General features: G+C 41.2%; 1 protein-coding gene across 3 annotated transcripts in view; it reads left to right on the top strand.

Annotated features, from left to right (window-relative positions):
- The first annotated feature begins 1080 nt into the window (after positions 1-1080).
- The window catches only part of clip1a (CAP-GLY domain containing linker protein 1a), a 154192-nt gene continuing 133122 nt past the window's right edge, over positions 1081-22150 (top strand). Inside the window, exon 1 of one of the 3 annotated variants that reach the window (XM_059988215.1) lies at positions 1081-3153. The gene's annotated coding sequence lies outside the window, so the exon portion shown is untranslated. The remainder of the gene's footprint in view (positions 3154-22150) is intronic. The other 2 variants (XM_059988213.1, XM_059988214.1) reach the window with 2 other exon arrangements.

Genomic DNA, 22150 nt, shown 5'->3' with positions numbered 1-22150 from the left:
AATTTGGACAAACAGCTATAGATGTGTGGTAGAGAACATATTGACTGGTTACATCATGGCCTGGTATGGAAACACCAATGTCGTTGAATGGGAAGCCCTACAAAAAGTAGTGGATACAGCCTAGCACATCACAGGTGGGAGCCCTGTGATGTACTAGGCTACATTGAGCAAGCTTACATAGACTGCTGTTGTAGGAAATCAGCATCCATCATCAAGGACCCTCACCAACTAGGCTATGCTCTCTTCTCATAGTTGCCATCAAGGAGGTGGTACAGGAGCTTCTGGACCCACACCACCAGGTTCAGAAACAGATAACTCTCAGCCATCAGACTCTTGAACCGGATAACTTCATTCATCTCAGCACTGAGGACGGCCTTTCATTTCATCTTCATCTCATGTTCTCAATATTTATTGTTTTCTTTGTATTTACTGTGGATGTCCTGAAAATGAATCGCAGGGTTGTTTATGGTGACATAAGTACTTCGATGATAAATTTACTTTGAATTTTGGTTTCATCACTGTCGGGTATGGAGGCTCCAATGCACAAGATAAAGAGGTTGCACAGGGTTGTAGACTTAGCCAGCTCCATCACAGGCACTAGCTTTCCCACCATTGAGGACATCTTCAAAAAGCAGTACCGCATGAAGGTGGCATTCATCAATAAAGAACCTTGCCATCTGGAACATGTCCTCTTCTCACCACTATCATCAGGGAGGAGGTACAGGAGCATGGGGATGCACTCTGAATATTTTAGGACCAGCTTCTTGCCCTCTATCATCAGATTTCTGAATGGGCCATGAACTCATGAACACTGCTTCACTACTCTTTAGCATTATTTATTTATTGTATTTATCTTTCAGTAATGTTTCTAATGCCTTGCATTGTACTGCTGCCACAAAACAACAATTTTCATGACATATGCCAGTGATAATAAACCTAATTCTGACTCTGGTTCTCATTCTGAATTGATTTTGTATCAAGGCAGGATAATCTTCCACACCAGCCAGATCAATAATTGACTAATCAGTTTCAAAATCCATTAGAAGAGTTTATTCACAAATATCATAATGACAGAACATCACAGATGATTAAAGGAGTCATTTCAAAACCATATTTAGATTTTTACTAACAGGTGCGGATCCAGGCCTGAAGTACAGGTTGCATTAAAATGACTGAAATGTTTGCAGCTAGAATGACTGGGCATGTTCTGGACTGTGAAGCATTTCCTTGTAATGAAAAGAGCCCAACATATTCTTGCTAATTTTGAACCGTGTTATGGATGCACTTGAGGTCGACAGTTTATAACAGGTCAACTATTATAACTGTGCATCCACTCTACATTATTGAACATTATGGTTGGAGACTCGGTCAGTAGATATCAGGAATTACGGGGATAGTGCTGGAAAATTATCCTGAAGAAGAAAATCCATCTCATTATCATGATCTTAATGAATGCCAGAGCAGCCTCAAAAAGTAAGATTGCCCACACCTATTTCTTATGTTCAGCTTGGACATTTACTTCCTCGATGTACAGTTATTTGCCTAGGCTACTTTGACAGTACCTTACACACAGTTGAAATCTACTAACAAGAAGCTGAGAAAATCAGGCAAGAAAAACACCACCACCCGCAAGTTCCTTCCAAGTTACACACCACCCTGATTTTATCTTGGTTTCTAACATCATACTGTGGGAGGTTGACAGAAGGACTGCAGTTGTTCAGAGTGGTCATGTGCCTTTACCTTCTCAGGGGCAATTCTTTACAAGTAATGAACGTAGGCTGAGCCAGGGAATGAACAAATTTTGAAAAGTGAATATATATTTTCTTAATTGCTTTGCTGTTATGCCTTCCTTTCTGTGCCATGCCTCTATTCTTTTTGATAGTTTTCGCCAAGTATTTTATCTTGCACCAGATTCTGTGTTTTTCTCTTCTATCATTCGTTCACTATGTAGTGTCATATGACGTGAGCAACCATGGTCTTTCTACAGAAGTGGTTTGCCATTGCCACCTTCTGGGCAGTGTCTTTACAAGACTGGTGACTCCAGCCATTACCAATACTCCAGAGATTGCCTGCCTGGGGTCAGTGGTCGCATAACCAGGACTTGTGATCTGCACCAATTGCTCCCACGGCTTTACGTGACACTTATCGGAGTGGCTAAGCAGGTGCTGCACCTTGACCTGTAGGCTAGCAGAGGGAAGGAGCTCCTTACACCTCCTTTGTTAGTGACGCATCTCCATTCTTCCACACGATTCCTCTATTATAGATTTTATACTGTAGAGGAATATATATATACCTGTACATACACCCCTCAGTTTATGGTCGAAGTCCATGCCATAAAAAAGGTTGGGAAGCTCTACCTGACACACACTGACAGTGTCCACACTGCAAATGACCTTAAACTCATCGTACTGAAAATCTAAGTTCCGTATCTAGGTGCCTGTTTAACACACTCACTAACCAGGGTGGACAGGACAATAGGGAACACCGAGTGCACTAACTCTGAGGCTTTCCGGGACCAATGGATTCCAATGGGCTGGCGTGCATCCTGACAAAGAACGAAAGTTTTAATTTGAGAATTATGTAAATATCTAAGTATTCTGGTAGAACTCATGCAAGTCTATAAATATATTTCATTTAAAAATAACCACGGACACGAAGTGAAGCTCCCACTGTATTACTCTGCCAATGGAAGTGAATCAGAATGGGATTGCGTCACTGTTACCCAGCGTAACTCCAAATCTGTTCCTCGTCTTCGCACAAATTCTGCCTGACCCGCAGGCTATTTCCAGCATTCTCTACATATATATATATATATAAATTATCCACGGGGGCTATCCTTGCAGACTCACTACATCTACGAGCTGCCCTGCAGACGAAGCAGTGACCGTCGTGCCCAGAGTAATTAAACGATCGACAATAAAAAGGCGCCCCCAAGGCGTTCTCCCGGTGTCATCACGAACTGTACCTGTGCGTGTTGCCGAAGGCCCAGCCGCCGATCAGTCCGGAGTCCAGGCCGACTCTGCCCGCCTCTCCCTCAGACTGCCGCCCGGCTGGAGGCGGGCTCTGACGTCAGTTCACTCGCTCGGGCCGGGGCTGCTCGCTGTCTGGCTCGGGACGGGCGCCGGGGGGGGGACCAAGTCACTGCCGCCCGAGGTAAGTTTTCTCCCGGGCTCCGGGGCGCCGAGCCCCAGGCGGCTGAGCCGGCGTGCGTTCGGGGTTCTGGGTCCGCGGGGGGGACGAAGCGGGGCCTCGCCTCGCTGTATGAGGCCTCTCGGGGAGGGGGTTGTGACTGGGGCACCTGGTGTTGGGAGCGGCTATTGTTTGAATTTTCGAGTTTAAAAAGTCAAAGCGAAATAAAATTTACTCTCCTCCCCCACCCCGCTCCACAAAACCCAGGCGCCCAGTCCCATCTGTAAAACGCTGAACTGCCCATCCTCGCCCTTAGTCATTTCAGCTTCCTCCGGTTTCTTGTATCTATTTGATTCTTCAGATGGAGTTTTTTTGAACAAGTCTACAGTTTTTTTCTTTAAGTTTAGCTGCTCTGCTTGTCAGATGACCCCGTGTGTGCCACCTCACTCACACAGAGACACGCAGTCTGACTTTAGTTGCTGGCAGCTTCTGCTCCCGCACGTTTCCTTCAGAGCTTTGGGGAAGTTCAAAAGTATAGTAGTTGCATTTTGAATCCACTGCCGACTGTGTGTCAGAACTATATCGACAGAAAAAGCTATTAAAGTTACAGTATCTGAATCACGAAGATTCAAGCACAACGGCCTCCTACTGTCCGCTGAATTCCCACACACTTTTGAAAGTTTAATTTATTTTGCTTTTGAGATTACATAATATGGAAAGTAAATGGATTAAGAATTTCAAGCATGTGGTCCATGTGATCTAGCATTTTAATCGGTCTGTTTGCATCTGATTTTGGATTTTTTTTCCAGTTAGTTACCGTGATAGTAAAATATCCCCTAGAAGCCTGTCACTAACCGATTATTTTTTCAAATATCTACTTGATTTGAGTTAATAAGATTCTATGCAATTATCAGGATTCTTTTCTGAAGCAGGTTTTCAGTTTTTTAAAATAACTGCCTACGAAATATGTTTTATTTGTCCATCTTAAACTTCAAAAATGAATTTGAAGAAACACTTGCAGTCAGAACAGGCAATTGAATTGTTAGGGAATTCCTGAACTGGTGGGTGTATGCAAAGAATCTGCTAAAGGAGAAATGACAGCTCCTTTTGACAGGAGCCAGTTTAATTTGTAATGCCTTTGTACTTAATTGAGGAAGACTGAAAAAACGAATGAATGGCTGCCTTCTCTATTCAGAAGGGTGAAAGTGCAGAAAAGTACCCAAAAGAGCAATTCAAAGAGAGTAGATAAAATGTTGGAAAGATGGTGCTTGTTTAGGGGGAAAAAGAATAATTTTTTCCCCTAAGCTAAGGCCCTTCGTCAGAATAAACGTATAACTTGAATTCTGATTTGGGAGTTAATAAGACGAAAGTTCCACATTCTGCAGGAATATGAGTGATGACTTGGAACTTGAGAGCCAACGGTGATGATGTATAGCAAAAGAGTATTTAAATGTAATTGAAATTTTGGCCAGATGGCCAAAGAAAATTAAAGGAAGATAAAACACCACAACCCCAGTGGACTTTCACATAAAGATAAAGAAGGAATGCCTGAAATCGGTGACACATATAGGTAGTACCATGACAGAATTATTTAAAATAGGAAAAATGACAAAGTACTGTACATGAATTAACAAAATGTTGATGGGAATTGAATTAAGCCACAAACAAATGACTTTGCTTCAGGTGGATGTGACCATAAAATAGTTATGAAATACATGATTATTGTGTATTTGCTTAAGGAAACTAGCCTTTGACTTTGGAGCTAGTTTGTGATTATTAACTTAATAACCTGGACTGTGGGAGAAAACTAGGGTATTTGGGGGAAAGCTCTGCACAGACAGTAGTGGAGGTCAGGTTGCTAGAGCGGAGGCAAAAGCTCTACTGTTCCGCGATAAGGAAGAAAGCTGATTGAAGATGGCTCGGAGCATATTGTATGTATTAACTCTGGGAAAGAATATAACAAAGTGACTTGAGGGGCATGCAATGAAGGGAACATAGCAGTAAGAGAGCGGAATTTGACTCACTGGCAGGAACCAGAGGGTGCAAGTGGATGGATGCATTTGTTTTATTGCTGGATGCTGTGCATTGACGTTCCTCAAGGGTTAAATATTTGTAATTTTTATAAATGACCTAAATTTGATGTAGGGCCATAGCAGATAATGCCAGTGATTGGAAAGGTAATTGTGGTGATGCAGATAATAAAGTTTTCAGAATGATATGGACTGCATAGTGAAATGAGGAAAGTATATTGGTACAATGTAAACACTGTATATAAACATGGAGACTTGAGTTCCCATTTCTGCAAATCCTTAAAAGGTTGCACGAAAGCTGATTAATAAAGCATATGGGCTACTTGGGTTTATAAATAGAAGTGAAGGGATCATGTTGAATTTTGTAAGCCTCTGGTTTGACTTCAATGAATCATTATGTCCTATTCCGAGTACCACAATTCATTAAAAATCTCACGGCACAAAGGAAGTTAATAATACAATAACGCATTGAAGTTTATGTGTGATGATAATTGGAAAAATTAGGAATTTTCTCCTTGAAACATACAAGTTGAACTTCTAGCCATTTTCAAGATGAATGTGTTTTCCTACAGAAAATAGAAAATCTGTTCATCTGGTGAGTGGGTCATTAACCAGTGGTCATGCCCATGGATGAAAACTCGACCAGGTGATGAAGAGAAAGTTGAGTTTTTAGAATCTTAAAAAGATGCATCTGGAAAGTGGTAATAAACGATTCCAATATTTTGAAAGAAAATTGGATAGATTGCTGAAGAGCTTGAGGATTTATGAACTAGAAGCAGGTTTTAAGGATCAAGCACCATTTCTCTTTCTCAGTGCGCCATCACAAGTACTGGGGGTTAAATGGTGTGTTTTGTGTTGTAATTTTCTTTCTCTGAAGGCAAAGGAATTTGGATAGGTAGAAAAATGAAATTAACATTATGATATTGAAAATTGAAAAATGCATGGTAATTCGAAGTATGGTCTGATGCAATTATATGTGCCTGTGCTGCAGATATGTAATAACATTGTGACTATTTTAAATACTAGCTTGATTTATTTGGAAAATAATTTAAGTACTTATCTAAATGAAAATTGTATCCAATGTTCTGTTTTTCAAACCAATTTTACAGCCAATAACTAGGATCCCTTATAAATATAAAGAAAGCCACCTTAAATATGATGCAAAGCCTTGCATTGATTGCAACCCAAGTTCGATGAGTGTTAGTCATATCACATTATGTTTCAGCTCTCATCATGAGTGTGGTTTAATTAAAATTTCCTGCGGGTAACTTCCATTAATAGTCTGATGTGCAAAATAATTTGAATGAAGAATGTGGAGCAGATCTTTAGAAAAGATACTGTAACATGAGTTTTTTTTGTTTTCAACTTATTACAAGCTCTTCAGTGTTGTAATAGTAACCTTGTGCAACAAAGCAGCAGTTGAGAAGTATGCTCTGGAACAAGATTATTCCGTTCAATTCATGATTACCATTCTTCTGATGTGTGAAAAGTAGCATTCCTACCATTAAAGTGCCAGCAGTAGAGGATTGAACTACCTACCCTTAAATTGTGAGTTAATTGACATGTTGGAAATTCTGCATTTTGAATGAAATGTTAATCTAGATATATCAGCCTGCTTGGGTAGACATGTAAAAGGTCTTCAGCCACATTTCTAAGGTCACAAGAACCTGTAAGTCAAGAGTAGGAGTTGGCCCTTCAAGCCTGTTGTGCCATTCCATATAACCACACTTGATCTCAATCCTGGACATTTCATTTAGTTATCAAATATCTATCTACCACCCCTTTAAAAGTAGTCAAACATTCTGCTTCATCAGTCTTTAAGGAAAGAGTTTCAAAGCTCCTTAATGCCCTGAGGGGCAGAAACTGGAAATTGCCTGATTTCTGTTGTAAATGGTTGGCCCCTGATCTTTAAGCAGAGGTCCCCAATTCTGCATTCATTTTTTTAAAGGAAACATTTTCTCCACACCACCTTATCAAGAACCTTCAGGATTGTGCATGCTTCAATCAAGTTTGTTATAACTTTAGCATAAACAACTGATCCTGCCCATTTCTCCTGGGATCACCCATTCATGTGTATTTATTGTTGCTACTTTATTTTCATAATCAACTTTTGTGGCTTGTATTGACTTTCTACAACTAATAGCTTCCGGAGACTTTTTCACAAATCTGTAGGCCAGCAGAAAGGGAATTGCCTTCATCTTGTTGTATACATTCGCCTTTTTCTAATTTAATGATCCATATCCTGTCTAATGATCCAGATCCAGTGTGACACAGTGGATCTTGCAAAGCTCCAGCTGTGTGTTTTTATTTGGCTGACACTTTTACTCTCTGACTTGAGAAAATTGAGTTTCTTGAGAATTGTATTATTTATTACCGAAACCACATGAAGTCTTGCTTAATTTGAAAAGTTAACTTTTTTTTAAAAAAAGGGTGGTGTGTATTTTTCTCCCATTTAATCTTTTTCCTGTTTGTAACTTGTATTTAGGTGTGGTTCTACATTACCTCATCCAAATAGCTGCAGGTGAGGTATGATCTAATTTTGAAACTGACACAGAAAGTTATAACATAGGGTGTGTCATGAACAATAACCTTTAAGTTGATTTCCAAAAGAGTTCCACAGCTATACTTGAAATACAATATAAAATTAGAATTTATTTAACATTTTAAAGTAGTTGTTAATAATCAAAAACATTTTGTTTAACTGAAGGATTATATTAATGGGAATATGACAGTCACCACTAGTTTATTCACTTAAAAATGAAGGGATTGTCAAATTCATAAAATGTGGTTAATTTCAAACACCCCTAATTTTCATCAGTTTAATTATAGTTTTATAAGTGACTTAATGTTAGTCATCTGAACTGAAGGTGCATGTTTGAATCCAAACTACCTTAATCAAGATTTAATGAACATATTAACTACAAAAGAGCAGCATAATATTCAGTACAGGATATACCCATCTGAGGTCCTTGAATTGCTGTCAGAATTGTTAATCTGAAACACAGCACCTGTGTAGTTTAGAGATTTCCACTTACTGGATCAGTGAAGACTATGATGAGGAATCTGTCACAATTTAACATTATGAATTCATCAACTTGTCTTTTTACTAAGGTATTAAAAATTAATGTTGTGCCAGCTTTCATGCACTTTATAACCACCTAGATCTACATAAACCAAAGTTCACTCCAGCAAATTTTGTTCACTTATTCTGTAATTGAATGAAAACTCATCATTTGGTATAAAACTGCGAAGAGCCCAGTCTCACTTTCTACACTATGAATTAAATACTACCCAAGGCATTTTCAAATTTACTTTGTTTAGAAATGTATTGTTCTAATCAGAATACAGAAAGTGGAAGGGAAGTCAAAGAATGACTACTCATCGCAACTGACAATATGTCGTCAATCTAAAATGTCAACATTTCCTCTCGAGCTGTTGCTGACTTGTTGAGTATCTCCAATAACCTTGAGTTAGCAGCTGTATTCCAATACAGTTCAGTGTTGTGAAAAGGTTGTATATAGATAGTTCCTGCAACATGTACAACATTTAATTTGTAAACACAAGTATTAAGCAGTTGGCATTAAACTTACTGTTAGAGAAATGTCCATACATTGTCCACTTCTATACATGGTTATATGAAAGTAAAGACAGACATGAGCTTTCTCATTCATAGTTCATGAAAAAGCTTATTCCCACTATGCTCTGTGATTAGCATGATTGTATGACTAGAATTTTATTGATAAATTTAAACTTTTTTATGAAAATCAGTTTTAAGTTAAATATAGTCTGGAAGAAACAAGACAAGTACTATGTGTAGCAAATTTATTAACTTATAATAAAATCTACTAAAACTTCAGAATCAAGAAATCTGAATAGTGGTGAATTATTGGGGAATTACAAACTCTAGGAGATATTGAAAGAAGCTTTTATACAATGCAATGTCAACACATTAAAGGGCAAAAGTTCTGTTCATACAGCTAAGTAACCATTGCCACAGAGATAAAAGGACACCATTATGGAAAAATAAAGGAACTCTGGCAGTCTATAAAATTCTACAAAAGAAAACAATGCTCTAATATAAAGATGCACGTAGGTGGCACAATAAAGGTAAGCCAGTGCATTAAAGAATAAATAGTGGAGATTGTTAAATGTGTATTGTATCACATAGGAAAGCATATTGACAAAAAGTCAATGTAACTAGGAAATCTAATATATTTGGCTAAAGCTGCAGATTCTTGTGATTTCGGTGCCTGCATATGTGTGTGTTAGATACCATTTTTTTTTCAAGGTGTTCCAAATTTAGGAATTTTGCATTTTCCAGTCCAAAAAAAATATGTCATTATTATTTAACAGTTGAAGGAGGAAAAGGACAGCAAAAACTTGTTAGTTCAGTTGAATTATTTTGTAGCTGCTCACATTTAAATTTGGAAGGCAGTGACTGAGATCTTGAATAAATGTGATCAAATTAAAGAGAGTATCAATTTGGTATCTTTATAGTTATTTTGTTAAATTGAGGCTTGAACAGGAAGTTAATCCTGTATACATCCAACCAGTAACTTTACAGTTATTATTCAATATTATACAAAGCAATCTACTGATTCACTGGATAATCAGGAAACAATTTATTCAACTCTTATAGATGCAATAATCCACAGAAGGAAAGGACAGAAATCAGATGATTTTCTAAATCATTTGGAACTATTGTTTGGTTTGCCAAAACTATAAAAAATTGTACGATTTGAGCAGGATAAATGAGCTATTTATTAAACATACAATTTTTCATAGATTTGGTGAAAAGATTTGAAAGTGGCCTGTTGCCATTTTTGTTTTTATTGACAACATTTCCGTTTTCTCCCATTAATGCTTGAATCTTTAATCGCAATTCTAGCTTCAGTTTAAAAGAATATCACCACTGCCAGCTTTTGAAAAGTTTTTAGTTGGGATGTGTGGGAATCTAGATATGCTGGGTGTAGCCCAATTTAATTTCCATAAGGTGATTGATGGGCCATCTTGAATTGCCAAATTTCCGTGTTTGTTTGGATTAGGTTCTAAGTTGATGAGTGGTGAAGAAAATTTGGCATTTATCGAAATTACAGGTGTATTTGATTTGAAAGTATGTGATCTGGCATTGGAGGCACGTGGATCAGTTGAATTATTGTGAATGATGTTGATCTGTCTCATTAGTACAGTTGCATTCAAAGAGTAACTGCTAGAAATTTTGGCACTTTTCTGTGCAAGTACTGTAGGTGGTAGAGACTGCTCAGTGTTTGGTCAATATGATCAGCCAGGATGTTGGAGCATATGTCATTAATTGCAAAGTTAAAGATCAAATTAAGTGACAGGGCTGTGCTGTATTTGGAAGTTTTCATTGCATAAAATTGTGTTATTGATATCGTGCTGTTTTTAGTCCAAACCCAGGTGCTATATAGATCTGCCTGCAAGGTTTGCTATTGGTGTTAATGTAGAATACAGCTGATAATACTTCGGCTTAATATAATATCTTGAGGAATTTTTTTGATATCCTGAGATGAAGAAGATTATCTGGTGCATTCAAGCCTACCCATTGGTGTGTCTAATATGACTGCACCCTCCCAGTAGCTATTTTGACAAGGCTAAACAGTGCCAATGTCAACACTGCTTGAGATTGATATTTCTCTTGCTGTCAATATTCGTCTTCATGCCTAGGGTTCTGTCAAGATAGTTCTTTGTCTAGGCGATTTAAGACAAACACTATTTTCCAATAAAGACTTGGAGGAACAAAATAAATTTTGACTTTTTTCATGAAACTGGTAATATTGAGACATTATACAAATTTCATACCACTTTTTTTTTGCCAATGAAATACATATTGCAATCAGTACAAAAAGGTCAGGATGGATGTCAGCAAGATTGGGGGGGGTGTAGTGGACAGCAATGAAGTTTGAAGGATTTGGACCAGCTGGAAAATGGTAGAAGAAATTTAATGCAGACAAGTGCGAGATGTTAAACTTTGGTAGGACCAACCAGGATAGGTCTTACACAGTAAATGGTAAGGCACTGAGGAATACAGGTTCATATTTAATCGAAAGGTGTGTCACAGGTAGTTGAGTCATAAAGAAAGCTTTTGGCACATTGGCCTTCATAAATCAAAGTACTTTGAGTACAGGAGTTGGAATGTTATGTTGAAGTTGTAACGGACATTGCTGAGGTCTAATTTGGAGTATTGTGTACAGCTGTAGATGCAAGCAGGCTTTTGCTACTGACGACGACGGGTGAGACTACAGCCAGAGGTCATGGGTTAAGGGTGAAAGGTAAGAAGTTTAAGGGAAATATGAAGGGAAGCTTCTTCACTCAGAAAATAGTGACAGTGGATTGAGCTGCCAGCACAAGCTGTGCAAGGGAGCTCGATTTCACCGTTTCAGAGAAGTTGGAAGACATGTATTCAGCGATCCAAGAATAGCTTCTTCCTCTCTGCCATCCGATTTCTAAATGGATATTGAATCCACGAACACCACCTCACAACATTTTTTTTGTTTTCACGCTACTTGCCTTAATTTAACTATTTACTATATACTTGCAGTAATTCATTTTTCTCTATACTTATTATGTATTGCATTGTACTGCTACTGCAAAGTTAACAAATTTCACAACATATGCTGGTGATATTAAACCTGTTTCTGATTATATTGTGGTCTGTTTTCCTTTATAATACACCAGATTTTGTGATTATGAAACATGGGGTGTGTGGTGCTCTATTCTACTATCAAAGCCATTAATAAATATAGGAATTAGGTGAGAGTCCAATGTATATCCTCATGGGAGGCCATGAGATCTAATTTCTTAGTGTTAGTTATTCTTGTTTTCCATTTGTTTAACAAAACTCCCACCTAGTTCAAAATCTTACCCTCAATTCCGTGAACTTTATTGTGAATGGTTCTTTTTCATAAATATTTTATTGAATACTACTTGAGTCCTTAACAACTGCACATTGACATTCTAAAGATAACTTAAGGATCAGCTTTATTTACATGTTACATGTACATCAAGGCATAGAGTGAAATGCATCATTTGCATCAAATCAGATCAGCAACAATTGTGCTGGACAGGTGTCACCACGATTCCAGCATGAACATAGCATGCTCACATCTCATAACCCTAATCGTATGTCTTTGCAATGTGGGAGGAAACCGGCCACCAGGAGGAAATCCATGTAGTCGCAAGATGAATGTACAAACTTCTTACAGACAGTGGTAGGAATTGAACCCCAATCAGTGATCGCTGGCACTGTAATCCCTGCACTAACTGTTATGCTACCATGCTGCCCTATTCACCATTTTGATTACTCTGGGTGGGGGAAAAAATCAGTAACTCTTGCTAGATGCAACTTTTCCTTCACAAATCCACATTGACTTCCTCTAATCAAATTTCTTTTTGAACTGCTCAATCACTTGCTCTTTATCATAGTTCCAATAACTGCACATTTCCTATAAGAGGTCTTGAATTTCCTCGCTTTGCTTTCTCACCAATGGTAAAATAATGGTGCTCCTTTTTTTTTCTTTCTCCCCTCCCCTCTCATTTTTATTCTGGCACCTTCCCCCTTCCTCCTCAGTCCTGAAGAAGGTTCTTGGCATGAAATGTCAACTGTTTATTCATTTCCATAGATGCTGCCTGACCTGACCTCCAGCATTTTGCGTGTGTTGCTGTTGATTTCCAGCCTCTCTAGACTCTTGCATGTTTGTGGTTCTCTTCTTGTACAGAGGTGCCTGCAACAATCTAGTGATCTGTGTGATAAGTTTAATCCTTCCTATCTCCTTTTGTCGTCAGATGTCAGTTCACCCAGCAAATGAAGAGTCATCAGGCTGATAGAGCAATCAATTGCACCAACAATTTTCCTCACAAATCACAAAATAAAATTTGTACATGTTTTAAAATATTGGATCATAAGCATTATTAAGATAAAAGTTATTTAAGTATTTTGAAATACTTAAGGAAGGGAAATATAAATTTCTTTCTCAGAATTTAGTTCAGCTATCTTATGGCTTAGTAACCTATCAGAACATTAAAGTTGTGCAACAATATTTTTCAGTATTTCATATCATAAGACTATTCACTAAGTACTTTAAATTCATAACAATTTAGGTGAAATTTCCTTAATTTCATTGGTGACATCTTCACAGGGGGCTGAATTATTCACAGCAATTTAGGGAATTACTGTGTTAAATTAAGTCTATGTAGGAATCTCAAAGTTGCTATTAATTTTATGTTCTAATAATGGTGAACAGTAGTTTTGACATTATTATCGGCAAAATTTGGGCCATAATCATATTCGCAGCAAAATGAGAAATCTCTCACAGTTGGCACAAATTTTAAAACAAGGGAGCAGACTAAGGATTATTTAACTGAATGTGTTTGTTCTGTCCCCAAACAGCCAGACTACCTGAACAGTATGACAGTAAGAGTTGCCATTAGATATTTATCTCAGATCAATGCTCTCTGGGCAACCTGATCAGTCTGTTGCATCCTATTGATGATGTATTTACAAATCCCACTTTGTCCACTGAAGTTGGGTGCTCTTGATTTTGGAATATATGTGCCATAATTTTATTTAGTTATAACTTGGTTCCACTCCAGCAGGAACTTTGTTGGCGGTAAAGTGAGGTTTGCAGCAAGAAAAGACGATGGTGATTGTTGCTGCTGTCTATATTGGAGTTGTCATGGAGTCCTGAAGGATTGTGTGTGTGTGTGTGTGTTGTCATGGAGTCCTGAAGGGTTGTGTGTGTGTGTGTTGTCATGGAGTTGTCATGCTCTGAGATCTTGTCCACTGTAGCTGGGCAGAATCTACAGTTGTTCAGAGATGAGTTCTTTGACTACTTTGAGGAGGTAGTTGTGAAGACCCTGCCAATGATTTGCCACTGCTTTCAATGCACCAGCACCACTGCAGTCTGGCTGATCACAGTTTAAAGCTCACAACATTAAACCTGCAACAAACAAGTGTTCTGCTGAGTAGCTGTGATTACTGCCTTCCTATATGATTTCTTTTTTCATTTGTGATGTGTAGCAGGCGCATTCAGACATATGAGAGACACCATCAAATCTGGCTCTGCAAAATCCTCCAGATCCATGGGAACGGTGGGGGTGGAGGATCCGTTTCATTGCATCCTCTTGGGTCGATTGCTGTTCTGAATTGAACTCAGTCAGCTCCATTGAGTTTGCCATATAATTTGCCACATCAATCTCCTGAAATTGAGGAGCTCCAACATTACTGGCAGGAGAGAAAAAAATCAATAATTTTATCAGTCTTCTTGAGAGAATTGCAACATCCCTCACACCACTGCTCAAAGTGGAGGAAGCACATCTCTTGGCAGCATGCAGAAGGTCATAGCAAACAGTGGAAGAAGAGCACCACCCTGCAAACTAACCACCCAGCTGCTCCATCAAGGACCTATCCATCTATAGTGGGGTCTGCACCCATATTGGTCTCTTCATTTGGCTCATGAATGCATGAAAAAATACTCGTCAAAAACATCTTGTGTACATATGCTATTCTAATGCGTTCCAAGTAGTGTTTACATTAAACACTAGCTGCCGGCTGCCGTTTTAATAGTTTATATGCCTTGCACTGAGATTTATTTAGTCATAATCCATAACATAAATAGTATTACCACATTATGTAGACAATTGTATGCAGCACATAAAATTTTGTTTAATCTGAATGTGCCTGATCTAATCACGTGAAAATACTTCCGTAAGACATGGGAGCAGAATAAGGCCATTTGGCCTATCAAGTCTGCTGCGTCATTCACATTAGCTGATTTATTTACTTCTTATTACTTCTCATCGGTGTTCCAAAGGGACCCCCTTCTATTCTGAAGCAGTGCCCTGTGATTCTTGACTCTTCTACGACTAGAAACATCCTCTCCATGTCCACTCTATCTAGGCCATTAGCTGGTGGGTAGGGCTCTGTGCTGTGTAGCTGATTAATTTGCTGTGTTTGTTTAGAACACAATTGTCAGATGGCCAGAATCCTGATAACATTTTGTAGCTATGGATCATCTTATTGGTCACATGCTCATGTTACATGTTTCTGGCACGTGCTGAAGAAATTGTCCTCTCAGTTTAGATAATCCTAAGAGTTATCAGCTGCAACACACACAAAATGCTGGCAGAACTCAGCGGCATCTATGGGAGGAAGAAAAAGAACTGTCGACGTTTTGGGTTGAGAATCTCTGGCAGGGCTATTTAAAAAAAAACGATGAAGAGTAGATTTAAAAGGTGGGGGAGGGAAGAGAGAAACATAAGGTGATCAGTGAAACTGGAACGGGGAGGGATGAAGTAAAGAGCTGGGAAGTTGAAAAGAGATACAGGGCTGGAGAAGGATGGTGGGGTGGTCTGATGGGAGAGAACAGAGGCCATGGAAGAAAGACAAGGGGAAGAAACACCAGAGGGAGATGATGGACAGGCAAGGAGATTGGGTGAGAGAGGGTAAAGAGGTGGTGGGGCATTACTGGAAGTTTGAGAAGTCGATGTTCATGCCATCAGGTTGGAGGCTACCCAGATGGAATACAAGGTGGTGTTCCTCCAGCCTGAGTGTGTCCTCATCGCGACAGTAGAGGAGGCCATGGACTGAGATATCGGAATGGGAAGTGGAATTAAAATGGATGGCTACTGGGAGATCTCGCTTCTTCTGGGAGATGGAGTGTAGGTGCCCAGTGAAACATGCTTCCAATCTAGGTCAGGTCTCACTGATATACAGGAGGCCATATCAGGAGCACCGGACATAGTATATGACCCCAACAGACTCACAGCTGAAGTGTTGCCTCATCTGGAAGGACTGTTTGAGCCCTGAATGGTAGTGAGGGAGGAGGTTGTTGGCCAGAAAGAATGACAATCTTCAAATCAGTGAATTCAAATGAATCAAGGACAGTGGAAGCAGTCTTTGTTCTTGCCGTGTGTTTGGGGGATGGAGGCTGCCATTTTGTGAATACACTCTATTCTCCATTTTGTGAGCTTGACATGCTGGGCTTGATTAGTGTTTTAAAGAAGACACAAAGACTCTTCAGGTAATCTGCTGGACTGGAGGTCATTTCCAAATAAGGAGTTATTTTTGAGGTGTTCTTTGGTTGACTATGACATGCAGGATTGTGAATGCCTGAGGTGATTCGAACTCATTGCTGACTGAGAACAAAGAGCCATGAGTCAGCAACTGTCCCTTGATGGGAAGAGGACAATAGATGGATGCTGCTTTGGACCAGAGCCAATGACCAGGTGTTAAAGGCCAGACACATGACCTGCGGCCAATGACATGGGAATGCGACATTTGAATTGATAAGAAATTGCTATTCTTTGACTATCCAGGAGAGTCAGGGATACATAGCAGGTGTGCACACAAGTGTATGAATTCACGTACTTGTTAGTTTGAGCAATAAAGGTAATTGTCAGTAAATACAGATCTCTCTGTGCCTCACTCAGAATCATTGGAAAAGGTCTCTCCCCCTCTCCCCCTCTCCCCCTCTCCCCCTCTCCCCCTCTCCCCCTCTCCCCCTCTCCCCCTCTCCCCCTCTCCCCCTCTCCCCCTCTCCCCCTCTCCCCCTCTCCCCCTCTCCCCCTCTCCCCCTCTCCCCCTCTCCCCCTCTCCCCCTCTCCCCCTCTCCCCCTCTCCCCCTCTCCCCCTCTCCCCCTCTCCCCCTCTCCCCCTCTCCCCCTCTCCCCCTCTCCCCCTCTCCCCCTCTCCCCCTCTCCCCCTCTCCCCCTCTCCCCCTCTCCCCCTCTCCCCCGGGATCGCTCCCTACGCAACTTTCCATTTGTCCCTCCACACTGATCTCCCTTCTGGCACTTAGCCTTGCAAGCAGAACAAGTGCTACCTCTATGGGGATAATAATACAGTCGACATTTCACACTGAGACCCTTTGAAGACCAAAAACGGGACTGTATTCTTTTCCATAGATGCTGCCTGGCCTGCTGAGTTCCTCCAGCATTTTGTGTATGTCTGGCTCAGATTTCCGGCATCCGTAGATTTTCTCTTGTCAGTTATCGGCTGCATTGGGCGACATGATAACATAGCAGTTAACTCAATCACTGATCAGGGTTCCATTCCCACCACTGTCTGCAGGGGACCCAAGCACAGATATGTAAATATAATTAAAGTGGGGAATTTTCTTACAGTGCATTTGAAACAAATGCACAACAGAGGCAGAGATGTCAAGTCCTGTAGCTCACCATTTCCATTTCCTTTCCTTGCCCTTTAAGCCTTTGTGAATCCAGTATTTGCTCAGAAGCTTCTTAACTGTTGGGATAGAATCTGCCTCACCACCACCACCATAGACAGTGCATTCCATACTCCACCCGCCCTCAATAGAGAAAACTTCCCTTTGAGCCTCCTCCTTCTCATCTTGAATCTTGGCACTCTTGTCTTGGACAGCCCAACCATGGGGAAAAACATTTTCCCATGTGTTCTATCTATCCCCTTCCATAACTTCATGTACCTCTTAGCAGATCACCTCTGAGTCTTTCCTGTTCCAGGGACAACATATCTGCCCCATCCAGTCTCTGCTTGTAACTGAAATTGTCCAACCCCAGCAACATCTTGATGAATCAGCTCTGCAGCACTGGGCATCTATGTGCTGGGCCCAGGACAGGTCCTCTGAAATCATAACACCAAGGAATTTAAAGTTGCTGGCCCTCTCCACCTCTGTGGTACTGATGAGGACTGCATCATGAATTTCCAGTTTCCTCCTCCTGAAGTCAATAATCAGTTCCTTGGTCTTTCTGACATTGAGTCAGAGATTGTTGTTGTGGCATTACTCAGTCAGATTTTCAGTCTCATTCCTTGCTGGTTTGTTACCACTTGATTTGGCCTACAACAAAGTGGTGTTGTCAGTAAACTTAAATATAACATTGGAGCTGTGCTTAGCCAGTCAGTCATCAGTGTAAAACAAGGGGCTGAGCACACAACCTTGTGGTACACCTATGCTGATGGAGATCATGGAGGAGATGTTGTTGCCAATCCGAAATAATGGGTCTGCAACTGATGAAATCGAGGATCCAATTGCAAAAGGAGGCATTGAGACAAAGGTCTTGAAGCTTATTGATTAATTTTGAGGGGTTGATTGTATTGAATGCTGCACAGTATTCAATAAAGAGCATGTAGATGTATGCATCTTTGGTGTCCAGAGGCTCCAGGGTTCAGTGAAGAGCCAGTGAAATGGCACAGGCTGTGGGCCTGTTATGCTTGTAGGTAAATTGGAGCTCCTCTTCCTTCTACCTAATTTAAATATATGACCCTTGGTTTTGACCCCCTCCACTATGAGAAATGTGTCTTTCTAAGCTCTATGTAAGTTTATATATATCAAATTTCTGCTTGGTCTCCTCTCTCCCAGAGAAATCAGTCATATCTTTTTTCAGTCATCCTTCATTGTTACTTTGTGCAAGACTAGGGGATGTTTTCTTGCATCATCTTTGCATCATTTTCAATGCAACTGCATCTATAACTGTTGATAGTACTGTGCATGGAACTCAAGCTGTGGCCTAACTAGTTTCTCTACAGTTTTAGAAGAAGCTCCTTGCTAGTCCATGCTTTGTGAAATTAAAATAAAGCATTTCAACCATCTTTGACTTGTCTTGCTCCTCTGTGGACTTGTCAAAGAATGGAAGAACTTTCTGTGTACACTTCTCAATTCCTCCTGTTTATTTGAAATGCTGAAGGAACTCTGCAGGTTAGGCAGCATCTATGAAAAAGAGTAAAACAGTCGATGTTTTGGGCCAAGATCCTTCATCGGGGCTGGGAAGAAAAGATGAGAGGTCAGAGCAAGAAGGTGGGGGAGGGGAGAGAGAAGTACAAGGTGGGAGGTGATAGGTGAAAACAGGTGGGGGGGAAGGGTGGTAAAGAGCTGGGAAGTTGATAGATGAAAGAGATAATAGGCAAGAGAAGGCAGAATTTGATAGAGGGTAGAAAAGCATGGAAGAAAAGGAAGGGGGAGCTGCACCAGAGGGAGGTGATGGGCAGGTATGGAGATGAGGTGAGAGAGGGAAACAGGAATGGTTGGGGTGGGTGCAATTACTGTAAGTTTGAGAAATCTGTGTCCATGCCATCAGGTTGGCGGCTACCCAAATGGAATATAAGGTGCTACTCCTCACTGAGTGTGCCCTCATAGCGGCAGTAGAGGAGGAATGTCAGAACAGGAATGGGAAGTGGATTTGAAATGGATGGCCAGCAGGAGATCCCACTTTTTCTGGTGGATGGAGTGTAGGCGCTTGGCGATGCAGGCTCCCAACCTCTATCAGGTCTCACCGATATTCAGGAGGCCGCAGCAGATACAGTAGATGACCCCAACAGACTCATAGGTGAGGTGTCACCTCCCCTGGAAGGATTGTTTGGGGCCCCAAGTGGTAGTGAGGGAGAAGGTATCGGGGTTCCACTTGCAAGGATGTACCAGGAGGGAGATCAGTGGAGAGGGACTATTTAACAAGAGAGTTGCGTAGGGAATGATCCCTGTGGAAAGTTGGGAGGAGAGAAAGATATGGTGGGAGATGGCAGAAGTTAGAGAATTATGTGCTCAAAGCGGAGGGTAATGGGGTGGTAGGGGAGCACAAGAGAAAGGCTATCCCTGGTGGGGTGGCAGTCATGCATGAAATGGAAGAGATGCTGGTGAGTGAAGTGTTGATAGTGAAGGATGGAAAGCCCCTTTATTGAAGAAGGAGGAGGATATTTCATTAGTTCTGCAATGAAAATCCTCATCCTAAGTGCGGATGTGGCAGAGACAGGAACTGAGAGAAGTAGGTGGCATTTTTTTTTACAAGTAAGGTGGTGGGAAGAGGTATAGTCCAGGTAGCTAGAGTCAGTGGATTTATAAAAGATATCAGTAGATATGTCTTCAGAGTTAGAGACAGAGATCAAGAAAGGGAAGGGAGGTGTCAGAAATGGACCAAATAAATTTGAGGCAGGGTGAAAGTTGAAGGCAAAGTTGATGAAGTCAACATGCTCAGCACAGGTACAGGAAGCAATACCAGTGCAGTTATCAATGTAGTGTAGGAGAAGTTGGGGAGTGATACTGGCGTAGCCTTGGAACATAGACTGTTTTGTGTAGCCAACAAAAAGGCAGGCAGAGCTGGGACCCATGGCTACAACTTTGGTTTGAAGGAAGTAGGAATAGCTGAAAGAGAAATTATTAACAGTGAGGACCAGTTCTGCCAGACGGAGGAGAATAGTGGTGGTGGGGGAACAGGTTGGACCTGTTGTCTAGAAAGAAGCAAAGAGTTTTTAGGCCCTCCTGATGGGGGTGGGCGGGAGGATGGAGGTGTGTAGGGACTAGATGTCCATAGTGAAAATGAGATGATCGGGGCCAGGGAACTTGAAATAATTGAAAAAGATCCAGAGCATGTGAATTGTCACAGATGTAGGTAGGAAGGGACTGAACTGGGGGGATAAAAGAGTCAAGGTATGCAGACCCATTGTTTCTGCTTCTTCTTGCCCCACCAAACTTATATTTACATACCTCGACTCTGTTTTATTTCCCTTCCTGCCTACATCTGTGATTGCAGAGTTAACTGCAGATTGACCAGGCCAGGGAAAGAAAGTGGGCCAGTGGATGGGTGGGATCCTTAATAATACTGTGTATGCAGTGTTCCTGATAAATGTCCCTGATGGATGGTAGGGATAGCCCTGTGATCCCATCAGCTGTTCTCACAGTCCTTTGTAGAGACTTCTGGCCCAATGCTCAACTGCTTCCCTACCAGATGAAGATGCAACTTGTCAGGATGCTCTCAATGGTGCTCCTGTAAAACGCAGTTAAGATGGGGGTGGGAGCCTTGCTTGCTTCAATCTTCTTAGGAAGTGGAGGTGCTGCTGTGCCTTCTTGTTCAGGGAATTAAGGGACAAAGTGAGGTCATCCGTGATGTGAACTCCCAGGAACTTGGGGCAGTTAACTCTCCCTGTGGAGGACCCATGTATTTGCAGAGGGGGATGGTTTGTCTGCACCTTCCTGAAGTCCACAATAATTATCTTTGTCTTTTCCATGTTCAGTCTTTGGTGGTTGTTCTCACACCAATCCACCAGTTGTTCCACTTCATCTTTATACCCCATCTTGTCATTGCTCTTGATAAAGTCACATTTTGAGCTGGATTCTGCAACAGAGTCATGCATCAGCAGTGAGAACAGAAACTGGCTGAGCACACAGCCTTGGGATACACAGCTGCTCAGCATAATGGGATGAGAGATATTGCTGCCCACATGGACTGACTGTGACCTTATTGTTAAGGCCAACATCCAATTGCAGAGGGAGGTGTTGAGACCCAATGAGGACAGTTTCCCCACCAGTTTCTGGGGAATGATGGCGTTGAATGCCGAACTGAAGTCTATAAACAGCACCCCTATGGGGATACGAGACCCCTTTGTCCTAGTAGGACAGGACAGAGGCTATTCCATCATCTGTGGATTGTTTAAACAATAAGCAGACTGGAAAGGGCCTAGTGTAGCCAGGAGAAAGGCTATAATGTGCTCCACTACCAGCACTCAAAACCCGACCTGGTATATTATCGGGCCCCACAGCTTTGTGTGGGTTGACTATGGCCAGGGTCTTCCTCACCTCAGCAGCACTTCCAGCCTCATGGAGGGAAGCATCCTGGTCACTGACTCACAGGGTAGACTTGTAGTCTGTAATCGTCTGAATTCCCTGTCACATGCACCTCGTGTGTCTAGTATCGCAGAAGTGACTGTAAATTCTCTGGGAGTGCTCCCATTTCTCCTTGCTGATGGAGTGGAAAAGCATAGTTCTTGCCTCCCCGAGAGCTGTCGCATCTACTGAGCTAAAAGCAACATCACCAATCCTTCGGCCTACACGACCTCTGCAGTAAGCCATGGCTTCTGATTTGCCCTCACCCGGATGTGTTTTGTGATGGTAACATCCTCAGTACACTTCTCTATTTAGCTCATCACAGAATCCACAAATTCCTCAATATTAGCACAGTTGCCATAGGTAGCAGTCTACCAGAACGTTGTCCAGTTTACATTTTCAAAG

Source organism: Hypanus sabinus, chromosome 13 (assembly GCF_030144855.1).
Source record: "Hypanus sabinus isolate sHypSab1 chromosome 13, sHypSab1.hap1, whole genome shotgun sequence".
NCBI classification, from domain to species: Eukaryota; Metazoa; Chordata; class Chondrichthyes; order Myliobatiformes; family Dasyatidae; genus Hypanus; species Hypanus sabinus.
Note: the sequence above shows the minus strand (reverse complement) of the source record. Positions and strands in the feature narration are given on the sequence as shown.